Source organism: Ischnura elegans, chromosome 7 (genome assembly GCF_921293095.1).
Source record: "Ischnura elegans chromosome 7, ioIscEleg1.1, whole genome shotgun sequence".
Classification (NCBI taxonomy): Eukaryota; Metazoa; Arthropoda; class Insecta; order Odonata; family Coenagrionidae; genus Ischnura; species Ischnura elegans.
This window is the reverse complement of record NC_060252.1, coordinates 117410325-117428897: the sequence shown is the minus strand read 5'-3', so window position 1 is coordinate 117428897 and position 18573 is coordinate 117410325. Positions and strand designations below refer to the sequence as shown.

The window sequence follows — 18573 nt, the reverse complement described above, 5'->3', positions numbered from 1 at the left end:
TAAATGAAAAGTGAAAATTTTCAAGCGCGCGAAAACGCGACGCTTAAGTATGAATGTCCGTAATTCTCTCCGCGTGACGGATTTCTGGTTCCCCCTCCCGCCCTGCGAGGTGACCTTGAGGCGAGGCTTAGCGCTGATACGACGCAGGCTGCTAGCGGCTAGCCTAGTACCCTGCTGGCTGGTAGCGCTTGGCTTAAATAAGGATTATTAATAACTTATCAAACGAGGAAAACTTTCCGACCTTAGCCAGTTTTAATAAGTGATTGTTAAGACATGTTTCCCTGAGCTCTGCGCCTCGTGCATGCAATGGTAACCTCAGACGACGTATAACTCCTATCTTCTTGTATAGAAACTAGGTCCCTGTGACGTCACGTGGAGTGGCATCGCATGGGCGCCAATCTGGCCCTTTTCAAATGAGGATAAAAATGGACCATTGCCATTCGTCTAACCCGGTATTTCTAAAACAAAATAATTTGTATATTATGAATACACTAATGGTGGGTAACGAATCGCAATCAATGCCTTTCGTTTTCTTTGATGAAGGAAACCACCCTATTGCTCGGAAGAATCATGGAGTCTAAAGTTCGTGAAAGCTCAAATGAGTTTTTAATTCCGAATTTCGGGATGTATGATGACATGCTGCGGACAAGTGACTGTTCAACATGTATGCCAGTTTGTGCGTTGGCGATGAGACGTTATACCTGCCCCCACCATATATTGTACATATTTGAAAATGGCGTAATAGCCGAAACCGGTAATAGAATATAAACTGTGAATTTTGTGGAAGTAACAAAGTGTTTTTCATCATTAATATGGAGCCCTTTACCACGTAAATGCTTCAAGTTTCGATTTAATTTCGAGAAAGGGAATTTGATTTAAAAGCGGGAGTTCCAAACGGATGAAAGTTTGAGATTCTTAATTTTTGGACTGCGCTAATAGAAAATTTTATTCTCCATGAAAATCAAGCTCTATACAATGTCCTCATCAAGTCAGCTCAAGGGCTGAATTTTTAAAATAGTCCTACTTTATCTAATAATTATTTCCTAGAAAGAGAAATCGTCCTATAATTCTCCAAGCGGCTTGGCGATTTACCAGTCTTAACTGTGCAAATGACGCGTGCGCGCTTCCATTGAGATGGCAGGTATCCTATAGAGACGCACGCGTTCATTATGCCCAGCAGAATGAATGCCATTGAGCGCGGCATGGCTCGGATGGCGGCGCCGGTGATGCCGTCAGGTCCTGGTGCTTTCTTTGCCGTGGTGTTTTTCACTGCTTGGAGAAGATGAGATGCCGAAATATCGGGCGCTTTCTCTCCTCCGTCTCGAAATCGCCTCTTCCTTTTCGTAGATGGGATGCTGGTCACCGGGTGTATGGCAGGTTGTGCATAGCGGCGAGAACAGTCGGTATTGTTCGCCGCGTTGGAAATTTTAGCTGCTTCGATGCTCTTGGCTTCCCACGCGTGCACGTGCGGGCCGTGATGTTGTCCTCTGCTTTGGGGGGCGGGTGGTGGGAGGCGGGATGAGTGAAACGGTGAGAACCAAGTGCATGGGTCGTCGCCGCTTCTCTGCCTGTGGTGGTCCCACGCATGCAGGTGCATGGGAGTCGCGTGGCCGTTTGTGTGAGTGGTTCGTAGCTGAGGGGGGAGAGGGAGGATTGTGGGAGGTGATCGGAGACCCGGCCGAGTACAGGCAAAGGCCCGGGCGCGCGTGGCGTTGTGCTGTTGTTGTCTGCTGTGGGTGAACGGCCGATTGGCCGCCAGCAGCCGTCTGGGAAGGGAAGAGGGAGCTTCTGTGGCTTGTATTCTCCCCTCCTCACCCTCCTGCCTTTCATGAGCCTTTTGAATCTTACATTGCATTTCATAAGTACTAAATTGTGGTCTGAATCCGCATCTGCTGCTGGGAAGCTGCGCGAGTTTTTCACACTATTCCTAAACCTCTGTCTTACCATAATGTAGTCTATTTGATATCTGCCTACATCCCCTGGACTTTTCCACGTGTACCTTCGCCCTTTATGATGTTTTATTCACATGATTGTCTGAAAAATATTTCACGTCTTCTAGAAAAAATTTCCACAGCACTCATCTATCAATTCAAGAGATCCATCAAGTAAGGCAATGGACAGCCATTATCAGTTTTTTATTATACGGGACGTTTTTTGGACAGTGTGGTGTGCATGTGGGAGTCCAAATGCATGCTGCATGCTGGTGATTGATCACCCCCTACCAAACACCCTAGAGGTGGCTCGCAGGGTATTATGTAGATGTAGATGTATCATTAGCCGATAGTTTTTAATATTTGTGCTTTTTGCCGCACATAGCGTCAAACATTTAAGGAGAGTACAGAATCGCCCCATATCTCCGCTTAAAGTATGGCGGGTAGCATATTTCATGCAAAATCTGTTTCCTGAATCAAAGGCATTGCATTCCTTAATACCTTTTTTATTTCATATCTATCATGTCTGAGCATTGGTCAGTTGCACTTTCATCATCGGTTACGATTCCAGTTCAATTCCTGTCTCCATATCTCGGACACAGTTCACTGGGGGGGAGGGGCGGTGGAGTAGGAGGACGAACAATGCATTGTGGAAGAGGAAGGCCAGAGAATTATATTATATTTTTTATGGAAGAAGTCACCCGAAGATGGTCAGAAATATATTGAAGCCGTGTCTGCAATGAATTTAAAGTATTTGTGGAAAATGGCCAAAAACTTTTGATTTACTAGTAGTTTTGTAACCTCCTGTAAATGCCGCCATTTCTTCAACACCGGAGGAGAGCAATTAAACCGTTAGAAAAATTAGTAGGTGTATTATTCCACGCAAAATCATGTAATGATGACACGAAGTAAGTTAGTGGGTGGCGATTTATTGGGTGCACAGACGGCGGTCGACTCGGCAGGACGGAGGGGAGGGACGTATCTCATGTGGGGGTGGGGGGAATTCCGATTCGGAGGGGGGTGGGGCGGTGAAGAGGGGGAGGGAGGGGGCGTGGTAATATCCGCTGCGCATGCCCACCTGCTCGTCCTCCCCGATTTGAATGTGGGAGAGTGGGGCGGGGAGCGAGTGAAAAGAGTGGGCCGAAAGAACACCCACCCGCACGCCCAACCGCCCCTATATCTCGATGGAGGGAAGGGGTCGGGAGGCACGTTCACACAAGAATAAGAAGGAGAAAAGAGGGTCCACGCATTAATCACGCGCCACGCCCCCTGCACACGGCCAACCTCCCCAACAACAACGCTCGAACACCCAAATTGAACTTACATTGATAAAAAAGAACATAATATTTGAGTTTGGGTTCCGGTTGGTATAGCAAATTAGTGGTTATAATTGTAAAGATGTTTGTTATAAGTTCAATACTTTAAATCAAAATTATATTGTGCACCTAAATAATCAAAATCATTCATCCCACATGTTTTTAAGTCATATTGTGTCTATCGAAATTATGTTTATGTGTATCTATTGTGTTTACGAATGAAATCAGGTCATTATCTATTGTAATTGTTTATCTTTGATAGGTGAAGACTTATTATGCAAAGCAGGAGTTGTACGAAACGTACTTGATTTTGTAGAGTATTCTCTTGATCAATACATTGAGCATTTATGTCCATGTGACCTGCACACGTTCAAGCGAAAAATCGAACTTATGTTCGCCTGCATGTATTGAGGTTTGGCCTCGTAATGCGATGTGTTGGAGGGACTGGGGTGTCGAGGGGGGGATGAGAAGTGAAAGGAGGGCCCCCTAAAGCCCTCCCCCCAAAGGGGGGCTAAACTCCCCCCCTCGAAAATCCTCGCGTCCTCCGCTCCATTCCTCCGCCAAATCCTCGCTCCGCGACTTTCAATTCACGCTTCACGCTCCTCCAAATCTCCCTCGATGCACACAAGGAAGGAGGGAAGGCTGGAGCGGCTCATTTGAATGCGGGCCGCATTGCCGCGCCGGGTCCGCCGCCTCTCAGGGGAGGATTTGGGGAATACGCCCACCGCTCCCTCGGCCGTCTCTCACCCACTTCCACCCACCTGATCCACTGATATTCAGTAGAATAGCACAGACGAAGATGGCATTCCACCAAAATATAAATCTACATGCAGCGGGAATAGACGTGAGGAAACTATCTTTCGAAACTCACATTTACTTCTTTACGTAGGCGAGGCAAGGCTAATGACATCAGCGGAGAGATAGAGGATGGAGGCTTTCGAAATGTGAAGCTGCAGAACAATCATGAAGATGAAACGGATCGATCGAGTGGGTGACTAGAAAGTTCCAAGAACAATTGGAGAGAAGAGAAGCCTAGTTTAAACCCGGATATGAAGACGAAAAAACCTAATGGGCCATGTCTTGAGACACGATGGCCTGATGAAGACAATCGTGGAGGGACAAGGAGATGGCCAGACCGAAAAAGGAATGCAACACATAAAATATACGGAGCAGGTAAAGAGGGATTTGAAAGAGAAGGAATATGTGGGTGTGAAAAGATTAGATGGTGGGAGATGCAAGTGGAGATGTTGGCTGACGGGAGAATTGAGGGATATGTGGGTCGGAGCAAGCCAAGGGCCGCAATCCACATCCTGACTCGATGTGAAGTTCTCACTCTGCCTCAGCGGTTCGCATCTCAAACAAACAAAGTTGAATTTGACTTCTGAAGAGTTCGTATTTTAGAAACTAACCTCTTTCAACACACTTGAGTTACCTTTATTTGTAATAAATTATAAAATAATGCATTTGCCTACCAATATTATTTCATTCATGGTATTCCGCACTTGAAACACTAGCATTATTAGAGTATAATATCACTTGCGGAAGTATTGTTTGTGGAGATATTGAACATTTTGAAAACAAGAGTATATTACGGTGGATATCTTTGATCTGCGCGACTCAAATCGAGTTTTAGTCGGGATCAAGGCTTGAGTTGCGTCCTGAAATACGGCCCTCAGGATAGTCGACTAGAGATGACGATTACAATAGTGGTCCTTTATGGCGCGCATTGCAATGGATCGGACCAAGGTCGGTAAAAGCCAGGTCGTGTCACGCACTTGACCAATGTAATCCGCCATCTTGATTCTCCAGCGCGGCGGGAATTCAAATTTTACGTGCATTTAAATGGGAGACATAGGTAAAAGGAAACACGGTTTTCTCACAACGTAATCGATGCAGGGAAATGAAATTTTTTTTATAAATAGTTAATAAAATGGAAATTTATGATACATCTGTATTTTGAGTCTATGGTCCACGGTTCGACTCTAGAAAAATTGTCAACTCACGGGAAAAATAAATTTCGCACTGCAGCGCTCTGGATGCATGGGTTGTAAGGCACCATGTCTTACTTCCTTATTTAGGAAGTCTGGTACATGAAATTTTCCATAGTCATAGATAATTATAATATACTTGCGAAAACGGGCAGCTTTTGACACTGAAGACCTCGGTTCGACTCTAGAAAAATTGTCAACTCACGGGAAAAATAAATTTCGCACTGCAGCGCTCTGGATGCATGGGTTGTAAGGCACCATGTCTTACTTCCTTATTTAGGAAGTCTGGTACATGAAATTTTCCATGGTCATAGATAATTATAATATACTGGCGAACACGGGCAGCTTTTGACACTGAAGACCTCGGTTCGACTCTAGAAAAATTGTCAACCCACGCGACAAAAATTTTCTTTCTTCAGCGCTCCGGGTGCATAGGTACAAGGAACCATGTTTTATTCCTTTATTTATGAAATCTCCCAAGGTCATAGAAAATTATAGTATACTTGATAATACGGGCGGTTTTTAGTCTGACGACCTCGGTTCGCCTCTGGAAAAATTTACAAGCCAAGCGAAAAAAACATTCGTCCTACAGCGCTCCGTGTGTATAGGTACAAGGAACCCTGTCTCACTTCCTTAATCAGGAAGTCCGGTGCATGGAATTTTCCACGGTCATAGTTAATTACATTATACTAGATAATAAGGGCGGTTTTTGACCCTGAAGATCTCGGTTCAACTCTGAAAAAATCCCCAACCCACACAACAAAAATTGTCTTCAGCGATCCGGGTGAATAGGTACAAGGAACCATGTTTCATTCCTTCATTTATGAAGTTAGATTCAAGAAATCTCCCAAGGTTATAGGAAATTATAGCATACCTGATAATACAGGCGGTATTTTAGTCTGAGGACCTTGGTTCGACTCTCGAAAAATGCCCAAACCAAGCGATAGGATGACTAATCTAAGAGGGTTGTGAATTTGTTAACATTGCTACTCCAAATCATGAATGTAATACTAGAACCATCTGCTTGCCAATTTTCTAAGAATCATGACCAATAATCCGACTGCAACTGCATTTAATTCAGCACAGAGCAAATGCATTCCAAATTACACCCAGACCATTAACAATTAAAATACTTATTGAGATGAATTGCTGGATAGAAATAAAAAAAGCTGGCACATCGTAATCACATCCTTATATTATAATAAAATTCACTACAATCTCCACAGTTCAGTAAATCACATTACTGTTTACAATTACAGTCATATAAAGTAGTGTTTGATCATTAAAACGGAAAGTCATGGGCAATAGAATATTTTTCCAGAATAAATAAAACATAATTTTGTTGAAATAGTAGTACAATTTGATCAAACTAATTTCAAAACAGATGCACATAATTTAAGGCTTTTAAAACATCCATTTAAAGGGTCACTGCCATAATGTCTAGACTTTAAGGAATGATGATTTTGCTAATGCTGGCAAATGTAGCAGTAAGGTCCACACAACAGGTATCACCCTCAGGATTACAAATCCAGCCTGCCACTTAATGCATAGTATCCTGTCCCGGATTAAGAAGAACAGTTTTTCAAATAGTTCATGATTATCCACTGCACCAGGCTGCTAGAAAACATAACATATAAATACCATGAGACAAAGTAAACCGAAGAGTTAACAATGTAATTAATTGAACAAACCATTCATTTTGAGATGCACAAGTATTTTCATGGGAAATCAACATTCAAAAGGAAAAAGTTATGTTCATCCAAGTTATCAGTATAGGTCAGTGTATAAAATACCCAACAACACTTACACCATGATCCCGAAAAAATCAGAACTATGTAATTGTGTTTGTAGTTAATAGAATAATATCTTCAAATAAATGGATTGTACTAAACATCAATTCCATACTTAAAATAATCAACTTCTAAATATACTGACATTCCTCCTGATGTAAGATCCTAATAAAATCCTTGCAAACCTGAAACACAATTAAAAAGACTATCGGAAACAGTACATATTACATAATTTCCAAGGATTGCAGATAGCAGTAGTCTCACACATTATCCAAATATGTAAAATAAAGTTGAAATGCCATTCACCATTACCATATGCCTGCAAAATGACAAGTTCACAGCAATGCATAAGGCCTCATATACTCCAATAGCATATACCAGTTCATGCCATTAGAATGTATTTTCCAGTTCCCAAACTCAACCTAGAAAGAATAAAAATATTTAGCTCAAAAAAGGGTGGGAAAACTAGGGTGGAAATACATATCAATGAAAGGGCTATGAAAGAATCATTTACTCACACATGTGTTCTCCTGAGACATCTCCTCAAACTTTTTTCAAAAGTGTTTCCCGTGACACTCACTTGCTTCCTTAAATTCTCCAGATATCAATCCGCAATTCACATCATTTTGAAAGGTCCTATCAGTAACATTTCCCCCTCTTATTGACCATATAACACAGCTACGTCCGCCTGGAAGAAAAAAAAATAGAATAACCTTGGAAATACATATCAATGAAAGGGCTATGAAAGAATCATGTAATCACACATGTGTTGTCATGAGACAGCTTATTTCATCATGGTTTCCAAAGATTATCGGACTTCATCATCCCCACTGGTAAAAAATTCTAAGATTTCTTGATGCAGCTACCTGCTCAATTATCATATTAACTAATCTTATCACCCCTAAATATTTCTGTTTCACATCCTTCTTCACCTATTCCACATTTTTTTTTAGGCATCCTCTTCCATTCTTGCCACCCACTTGTCTCTCGACCATTGTCTTCATCAGGCCATTATGTATAAGATGTGGCCTATTAGATTGTTCTGTCTCGTATAAAGGTTTCCATGAGGCTACACCTCTCTCCTACTCTTCTTAGGACTTCCCCATTACTAACTCGATCCATGAAATCCACTTCATATATCTGTAGCACTACATTTCTCCTACATACAGTAGCCTCTATCAATGCACTTTACCTGCCTTAATTGTCTAATGCTCACTTTGATATAGTACAGTAGTCGAAAAAAAAGTCTTGAAAATGGTACAGTGTAACCGAAACTAGTCGGCAATAAAGTGTGTTTTTGTAGAAAAGCTAAGTAATTTCCTTCCAACCATAAAAAATGGTATTCTACAAAGTAAAGGCCTCAACGATTCAGTGCATTCCCTGACTCATGTAAACAAGGATGGTTGCCAAACCTTCTTTGTTTCCGAAATGATGGCAATGTCAGAAATAAATTTTAGCATGATAATTTTTTCTCCATTTACATTCACTCACTAATCCTCTTCCTTATTGTCATGGATGGCTTCATCCAGGTAAATGCTTAAAGTTATCAGTGACAAGCACAGCCTTGTCTCACTACCTTCCAAATTCTTGAATTATAACAGCTTTGCCCTGATTTTATCTAACTTAAGAGACAGCTTATCAAACTTACTTCACCAACGTTACCAAAGATAATCGGACTTCACCATCCCCACAGGTCAAAAATACTAAGATTTTCCTAAAGCAATGTCCCTGATGGGTATCTCATTTGCTCCACCATTGAAGACAGATCAACCTAGAAGAAAAAAAATAATTATAAGGACATCCTTGGATACATTTCGAAAAGGCAAGACAAATGAAAAATGCACCTACTTACTCATGCTTGCCAATCATTCATCTTCATAGACTGTTTCCACAATGTTCCGAATGAGACTCACTTGCTCCCATAGTTAACACAGATGTTATTCCATTCTTCGAATCATTTAACAACTCTCATGGCTAACATGTTCACAATTCACCAAACCATAGATGACAAAGGAACCTAGGAAAGTGATAACATGTCCATATGATAATAATAAACTCTCATTGAATGCTTATTAATTGTCTAAAGTTGATGTTAATTAGTTAGAAATTGTAAATATTGCCAATCCCAATAATGAATGTAATACTAGAATAATCCGCATGCAAATATTCCAAGAATCACGGCAAATAATCTGACACAGTGATGTCAGTGTGCACTCAGGTGAGCCTTTAGGTACATTAAAGATTTTACAAATAACTGCAATAGAGGAATATACATCAGAACATTAATTAGAATAGGATGGATTCCAAACTCAATCACTGATTTTAAGTCAGCAAATGCTGCACAGAGCAAATGCATTCCAAATTGAGCAATTAGACTCAGACAATTAACAATGACAAGACAATCATGGATGTAAATAACTGAAGCATAAAGCCTGTTAAATTGTAGGAAGTAGTTGTACAAATCCAGTAGAATACTGCGCTCATGTGTTAATTTTAATGGATATATTATGGGTTGAAATGCACTATAGATACAGGGTGGGGTACAGACATAATGGGTATTAAATGAAACGAAATGATTAATACCCAGCTAAATGCAGGAGATTACCCCGAAAGGAAAGATATGGTGCATCTCAATATGCAGTCAAACTATACTAATAATGTTGCATTGATGGAGAGAGAAATAAATCATCCAGGCTCATCATAATCACATTCTTATATTATAATTCACTACAATCTCCACGGTTAAGTTAATCACAAAACTGTATCTATATTCACAAAAGTCATATGAGTGTGCACTGATCATTAAGAGGGATAGTTATAATATGTATTTTAACATCCTGGATTAAGAATAACTGTTCTTCAAGTAGTTCATTAATAACCATTGCACCAGGCTGCTAGAAAACACAACATATAAAAACCATTATAAAAAGTATACCAAATGCCAGCAATTCCATACTTAAAGTCATCAACTTCTTAAAATAAACTGATATTCTCCCTGATGTAAGATCCAAATAAAATCCTTGTACATCTGAATAATAGAATTACAAAGACTATTTGAAACAATACATGCTACATAACTTTCACAGGTTGTAAAATCTCACATATTAACCAAACATGAGAATAAAGTTAACATGTAATTCAGCATTTGCCAGCTATATGAAAGGCTGTTCATAGCAATATATAAGGTATCATATTCTTAAATAACACAAGCTAGTTCATGCCATTACTAAATACTACCCAGTTCCCAAACTAATCCTACAAAAATATTGTAGCCTATAAAAGGGTGGGAAAAATGTGCACAGTAACATTATTGAAACAAGCTCTAATTCTCTTACATGACTTACCATTTTTTTAATAAATAATCCTCATGAGGTAACCAACTTCTTCCTTAAATTCTCCAGCCATCATTCCATAATTCTACTGATTTCACCATCACTCATGAATACCGTGTTAATGCCTCAACTGACCATAGATCATAATTCAACCTAGAAGAATGATAATAATGATATGAACACCATTGGGAATATGTTGCAACGGAACACAAGATGAAAAAATGCACCTACTTACATATGTGTGGTTATGAGACAGCTTCATAAACTTTTCCGACAATGTTCCCCATAAGACTCTCACTTGCTTCCTTAATTTCTCTATCTACATTCTACAATTCAAATGATTTTACCAGCTCTCATAAGTAACATGTTCACACTTCACCTGACCATGGATCATATATCAACCTAGAAGAATTATTAGAATTAAAAGAACAACCATGGAAATATGTAGCAAGGGAAGGACTGGATGAAAAAATACATCTACTTACACCTTTATGGTTGTGGAACAGCATCTATGACTTCTTTCAATAATGTTCCCCCAGGAAACTGTCACATGAGTAATATGTACACGCTTCAACTGACCATAGACCATAGTTAGTTCAACCTAGAAGGATGACAATAATGATAAAAACAACCTTGGTAATATGTTATAAATTTATAACAATATTTTGCGATTGCAAGGGAGGACAATGGAAAGAAACATCTACTTACACCTGTGTACTTATGAAACAGCTTCCAAGACTTAGGCAGTATTCCTCATAAGACTGTCACTTGCTTCCTTAATTTATCAAGCAGTCATTCCACAGCTCAAATGCTTTCATGAGTACATTTTTATTTTGTTGCTGCTTCACCTGACTAGCTCATCATAGTTCAACCTGAAAAAATGGCAGAAATAATAGGAACAACCTTGGAAATAGTTTGCATAGGAAGGACAGGTAATGCCTGAGAAAAGCAATGCTCATCACAATAATATCAGATTATAAATTGTATGTGGTCATTTTCAATAAGCTTCACCGTATTGATTCACATCCTACAGTGGGTAATCTATTAACACATATAATGATTAGTATCTATTACAATGTTGAATATTTATTACTTCTTGCATGAATTTGGCCATATAATGTTCAACTTTTGCACTAATCCACAATAAAATGGGCTGATGTTGTTGCACCATTTACACAGTAAATGAATGATAGCATAGATTTAAGGTCTATTTTTCCCACACTACTGTTACGCTCTCAATAACTTAACCTCACATAATACCACATGTCCTTATTCCCATGAATTCAACACACAATGACTGCACTCAAATAACTGTCAAATAATTGAACTGCCATATATTGATATCCCTATAGCCCACACTTTAATTAAATTCCTGTCAATAGACCCTTCCTTTAAATGAAGATATACTTTGCGACATTCTCAAAAACTACCAGACAACTTTATAAACGGTACATAGGCTTTATATAAATTTATATGCGAAGGAGTCCATGTATGAAGTTATAGGTTACTGCAATTCGGTGTGCATAATATCCAGTATCATGAAAATATCACTTCAACAGCACTGATACAAAAAAGTTAACTGAAAGCCAAACAAATAACGTAACAAGTGATAATTCAATATTCTACTACATAACTCATAAATTTACTACACACTAGCAGAATTAAAACTCGAGTAAAGCATATAACCTTCTCGTACATGGTTGCATTGAACTTCACAATCATAATTTGTGAATACTTTTCCATAATATCATAATACACTTACTTTTGCTTTCAGCATCCGGATTTCCTAATTAATCACCAACATCTCGTCCTGTTGACAGTCGGGAACGTCTGGTTCTTCCACCAACTCTCCTCCAGCACACGGGTTGATATCCGAGTTGTTTGGATGCAAGAATTTCTATGCATAACGTATAACGAATGCACGAGTTTAAAAGGACATCTTATTACGACTTCCAAAAGTGCATAAAAAACTAAAATTATTAGAAAAGACTAGATTCGACTGTCGCCAATTTGTAATATTAAAACTATGTAACTTATTCAAACTTTGTATAACTTATCTTCAGAATACATACCTTTTTCCAGAAATCGCTGTTGGAACGGCAGTTTGTTTATGTAGTTTGCGACCATCCTGTTGACGACACTCTTAACTTCTCCGCAGTGAAACAAACCTAAATAATAATATTCGTAAAAATTGAGGAATTTCTGAACAGAGAAGGCATTATCCATTGCACGTATAAAACTGAATTGAAGAAATGTATACTGGCGCAAGCGAGCCTACATACGATCCGATTATTCTACTAATTTACAATGAAAATGCACCATTTCCGTATTATTCCGTATGAAACATGACCCGAAGTAATAAATAACATTGAAAAGTTTGGCACTTATGCATTACTTAACATAATTTCAAGGCAAAACGTGATGAATCCGTATCAAAATATGCTGGTGACAACAGCGTTGTCAACAACTTTTGAGAAGCCTATATTTCTACTATGTGACGTTCCCTCATTGACATAGACTATTGCTAGAATTATTAAGACTTACGTTGAATATATAAATATTTACAAAGTACAAATACAGGCAAAAAATACTTATAATATTGTCACTTCCTTACCTCACAATGTGCGATGTTATTGTAGATTTCCATTTGTTTCTTCTGCAATATATCGACCAAGGAGCCTCTCTTTTACGATCAGAAGGAAAACGAAATATTATTACTCCGTTTTTCGTGGAATTGGAGCAAATCGGAGCACTGCAGCACACAATTTTTTGAAATTAATTCATATGCCCTATGCAAACACCATGTAAACAACAGACAGGTGGGAACCAAGATGATCAAACCGAAATGCACTATGGGAGCGTGACACGACCTGCCTTTTACCGACCTTGGATCGGACGGGCACACACCACCACCCCTCGCTGCTCGTCCCCCCCCCCCCCCTCCCCTTGGAAGGGGCGCACGGGTGGCGAGAGCCCTCGAGCGGACGTGATTAAAGGCGATGCGAGTGAAGCCAGTGTCCCTTTGGGAGGAGGCGAGCGACGCTTGGTCCAATGTGAAGACCGAAAGGAGAATCATCTCAAGTCAGGACCACTCATTGGTACGGCTACCTACGGTTAAAGTCATTAGCACCACGCGCAATCAAAATGCGACATGAGTGTATCATCTTGAATCCTGATGGTCAATCATTAATCATAATTGGATTCAAGGATTGGATTCATATCAACGTGAATCCAGTTTTGGTTAATATTCTCAATTATTATGGTAGATTTCCCGGTAAAAAGAGTATCACGCCACCGTCAGCGCCACGAGGGACAATTTAAGTAAGCCCATTTGAATGCGCAGCGGAAGACAGCAAATCTAGAAGCTGGCACAAGGAGACTGCAACATAGAGGAAGCCCAATTCCATCCCATAAGAAGGCTGATCCCTGTTGCCACTTCGGTCGCATTTCAATCGGTTTTCAAAAATGTCCGCGGCGCGGTGATGTGTGCAATGCGATCCACTTTTGCCCAATATTTTGCAGAATAAGATTAGTCGTTGCGAGGAATACCTTTGAAAAGCATACTTATTCAGAGTCCGACTCGAGGATCCTCTTTTGAAATATTCGTGGGCCGACTGAAGATTCCTCTTTGCCAATATTCATGTTTGCGGGTGTGTGCTGGGCGTCTTCTGCGCATGCGTTCATAATTGAAACGGCGAATGTGCAATGAGAACTCGAGATGGTTGCGATGGATTCGCTTGGATTTCTACGACAGCAACTGCTGTATTAGCGAGGTTTATTTCGATTGGAAATTTTATATCCTTCAAATTCAATGTTCTCGACGTAGGAGTCGTGTCGGCATTTTGATAACTTCGATTGCTCAACCTTCAGCGTTGCGATTTGCTACTTTAGTGAACTAATTTAAAAGCGCGGCGGATGATACTACACCTGGAGGCAAAGTGTGGATGTAGAATCCCTTATTAGTTCAGTTCAAAATGCTTTTATTCACGAGCAAAACAGATACATAGAATTTGAAATAACAACAACAATAACAAAAGATCGTGAAGCTCGTCTAGGCTTGCGCCTCATCAGCGTTACTGTGAATGAATCACTGGTACGGGAGTTGCATTGGCCCGGCATTTGCTCTAAGGAGGTGGGAAACCCGTGAAACCATATTCGAGGTTATTATTCTCATGTATGCGGATAGAGCGAAGTTTTCGTGAGGACCGTACTCAAAAGAAAATAAGACGGGAAGATAGATCAAAAGAAATGGAATGAGAGAGCGTGGGATGGGACGGAGGTGGTTGCGTTGGTCAAGATCACGGCCCATGCAAGGAGAGAGAGAGGGAGAGAGAGCGCTGCTTGAATGGCGCAGTGCGTCGTAATGGAGCCGTAAAAACTCCCGTGGTTCGCACTGCGCGGCCCTTTGGGAGGATATGGGGAGGTGGATGGAGGCGGCGAGTGTCTGAGATTTGGGAGCGAGGGTAAACTCTCTCTTTCCCTCTCTCTCTCACCCACGAACGACATTCACACACACTCGCACTGTCAAGGAAGCTGCTTCTTTTTCTTCTTCACCCTCTTCTTCCTGCTTCATTTTTCTCTTGCTCCGTGTGGCCTTGAACGAGGGTGCGGGGAGAGCAATTGAGTGTTGGAGGGGGGAATTCCTGCTTCTGGTAAGTGAAGAGGCGTGCAGAGCGGCTTTCTGGCGCCCGACCGCACCGAGATGGGATGGACCAAGGGGGGGTAGGGGGGTGGGCGACACCCTTTGGCGGATTTAGTAACGGAAGGAAACCGTTTCGAAGACGAGGGGAGGAGGGGGGGTAAGGGGGGAAGGGTTTCTCAACCCCCGCGAGACATCACGGGAGGAGCGAATTCTCTAGTGGTGCCGAGACTAGGAAATGTATGTGGCTGTGTTAAAATAAACTCCTCAGGAACCAAAGCCACGCGAGATAATTCAAAAATGTTAACTAATCCTAAAATATTAGCCGATGGGGGATTTTAGAGCGAAACTTGTTGGAAGGAATGAAAATTCCACCGAGGGAGGCCAGGAGGGAAGTGAGTGCGAAAGACAATTAAAGGAAGTCATTAGGAAAAAGAGTATGAGACAAATTAAAGGATTCCATCGGGTAAAAAGAGAGAAATTAAATCAAATTCGAACCCGAAAATATTCCATGAGCTGAAAAACGTAACCCAATCGAACGCCACGCCCAAGTTCAAACAAACACAAATAATTATTTACTTGGCAACCATTCTTTCATGCTTATCTTCATACTTTTGCTTCTATGGTCAGTTTTCTCAAATCATTCGGTATTTTGTTTTATATTTTTGGGGAAATTACTTCATGAGCATCTATCGTTGCCTGATTTTGCGCATTAAATTAAAATACATTTAGATTAATTATATTTAAACGCTATTATTGTCCCTGGTATTAACTGTGTGGTAGCAACAGCCGAGCAGTAAGCAGGGCCCGTGTGAGACGGGGGATGTCTTCTCCTCCTTCTCTTCCCTCTCCCTCCCTTCTCCCCCCCCCCCCTAAAATAAGGCAAGGGGTCTTCCATTTCCTGGTTTCTCCCTTCCCCCCTCCAACTCATTTCATTTCGCCCCCCCCCTTCCTCTTCCCCCCCTCCGATTTCTGCGCCTCATTAGCCGCCAGACCCCGTCTCTTTGTATGGTCTAATTTACGTTTTATACACGTATGAATGAAAGAGGATGAAACTGTCTCGAAATGAAGTGGCCTCATGTGTTTATGCTTGTGCTTGCATTGCTCTCGGATGAATGGGGAATGGGCACAGCGATTGTTTGTTTCAAACGTACCTTCGAGAGACTGCACAACACCACAATTCCACGGAGAGGAAGCCAAGTAGCCAATAGGGTGATTTGCACACACATACTCCCCTGAGAGCCGCTTCGAAAGGCGTGTGGGGTATTAGGACCGCAGCCGTCAACAAATAAAAAGAAAATGCGATTTTTCTAAATTTAGCATCGAAACAAATCCAAGCTTAGCGTTTAAGAAAGCCATTTATTGTTCGAGGGAAAAAGAAATAATTCCGTTCAACCTATCCGTTCGGCAAAATATCTCTCTTAATTTTATCGCTTCTCTCGGATCTGGAAATAAAGTTAGGCTCATCGACGGTCCTCTCCGTTTCGCTCTGAACTTTATCCATCCTTATATTAATAAGCAATCTAGTTGCAATCCAAGCACTTAGACTCCGATTCTGTAGCGCCTCCCAGCCTTAATTGTTCATTTTGTGAATAGCGGATGCACGAATGAATAATTATAGCACGTTAGGTAGCAGTCATTATAATACTGGCTAAAAATTTTCAACTCCGTTAGAGCGTCATTTATGTCAAAATTTAGTAAATCAAGTGGTTCGTAACAATAAAACCATTTGGAGTATTTCGCCGAGTCCAAAATTAGTTGGTCTCAGCGTTTCCCGACCTGAGTCTTAGTCAACCCGACTTCTTAGTCATTTTACGTGAAAAAAAGACCACCGACGCGTGTGTCTGAAAATATTAAGATGAACTCAACGTGGACAGGGTAAAGCATAAAATTGTTCCTAACCATACTAAGCACACGCAAAAAAACGAGCAGTTAATATAATTAATAAAAATAGCCTCTTAAAATTTGAACTTTCGCATTGGTTTTTTACAACTAAAATCGAAACCCATTAATCGAAATCAAGTGTTTCCCCGAGAAATTATAATCAGGGTTGCGAATGACGTATCCATAACGGATAGCAATCTCAAACACTCACCCATTGATCTGAGACGCTGTTTCGGGGAGCAGATAGAGCAAGCATTGGTGAGCGATGGGTCGCAAAGAGGAGCGGAGCCCTTGAGAGTACACGAAAGATAGGACTGAAAGTAGGTCGCTGTTCGACCACCAGGCAGGGTCCATGCCCTCGGAAGGAACTCAAACTTCCTCAATGGGAAAAGCAATTGATCTACCGTGAGGAATATTATCATCATTATTATTTTTACAGTAAAACTGAAGAGGTGTACCTAACAAATATCACGAATTTTGGGTGTTGGTGATAAGAAACTATTGGATTGATTACGGAATTATTATTGTGATTACGTAATTTTCCTGGATGCGTAGAAAAGATGGGGAGAAATGAGTAAAAAAGGAGCGAAAGAAAAAAGAGAGATCATAGCAAGCAGGATGACCAATATTACGGCGCCTAAGGGCAAAATTTCGTATCGGACGAATAGAGTTCAAGGCATGCAGCAGATACTATCACCTCGCCACTCTCACGCCAGTTCCGTCAAGAAATATGTACCCTTAAAAACACACCGCTACGGAAAGCTGGGAGCATTCAGATCCGTTGGAAGTACACGACAAAGTTTACTGTTGGAATCGAAATTCGTAATCAAGGCTGGCTCTATAATTCCACCATTGGCTCTATAATTCCACCCACGACAACCCGTTATTTTTGCAGAACATTTTTATACAATCTCAAAACAATCTAGTGCAAAACGCCGAACGCTGCAGCTAAGTCTGTTATTGTTAATGAAATCGCATTATTTAATAATAATATTAGCGGCAGAATCTCCTTAAAAAGCAGAATCACAACCAAGAGGACTAAATGGATGAGAGCTCAGTCTGTCCCATAGAAACTTGATATATTTCTTAAGTATTGTATGCATTAGCTCTATGATTTATGAAATGGGGCATTTTCACCGATTTCCAAAAAAAAGTCCGCAATTAAGCAATAAGTGCAGTGCGAAAAATTTGTTCTCAATACTTACAATATCGATGGCTAAGTTCTAAGAGCACGTATCTCAAAAATAGCAACTTTTCAGGAGAGGAAAAAAACGATTAATTTCTTTTACTTGCACACTGAAATTAAAAGCCAAAAGTTCATAACACTGAAAAAAGGCATTCATTTGCAAATAAAGAATCGTTCTTTGCTTGTATTCTATTTTTTTTAAGTTATTGCACTTTGTTTCAGGTATCTGACTCAAACCGGCCGAATTTAAGATACGTGTACGTTGTTAGAAGTTAGCCATCGATATAGTGTTCGAAATTTCAGGGAATAGCATTTAAAAGTTATGAATTTGACGCATCACATAATCAAGAATAAAAATTTCGATAAATAGCCATATTTCTAAAAGGGATGGACGGATCCAGGATTTTTATCGGATCCGGATTCGGATGGGATCCTTGATTTTCGGAACCGGATCTTTCGGATCGGATATTTTCGGATCAAAATGCATTTTCAATTTCCTGACGCTGA

The 18573-nt window shown here is 40.5% G+C and overlaps 1 long non-coding RNA gene across 8 annotated transcripts; it reads right to left on the bottom strand.

Annotated features, from left to right (window-relative positions):
• Positions 1-6704: 6704 nt before the first annotated feature.
• LOC124161905 lies at positions 6705-10406 on the bottom strand. 8 transcript variants are annotated; one of them, XR_006865430.1, is made up of 6 exons: positions 10370-10406; positions 8878-9042; positions 8674-8796; positions 7544-7713; positions 7043-7447; positions 6705-6849 (listed from the first exon to the last, which is right to left on the bottom strand). It is a non-coding gene; the product is annotated as an uncharacterized LOC124161905 (long non-coding RNA). The 8 variants fall into 8 exon arrangements; XR_006865429.1 differs by lacking the exon at positions 10370-10406 and adding an exon at positions 9982-10026; XR_006865428.1 differs by lacking the exon at positions 10370-10406 and adding an exon at positions 9801-9975.
• Between the last annotated feature and the right edge of the window lie 8167 nt (positions 10407-18573).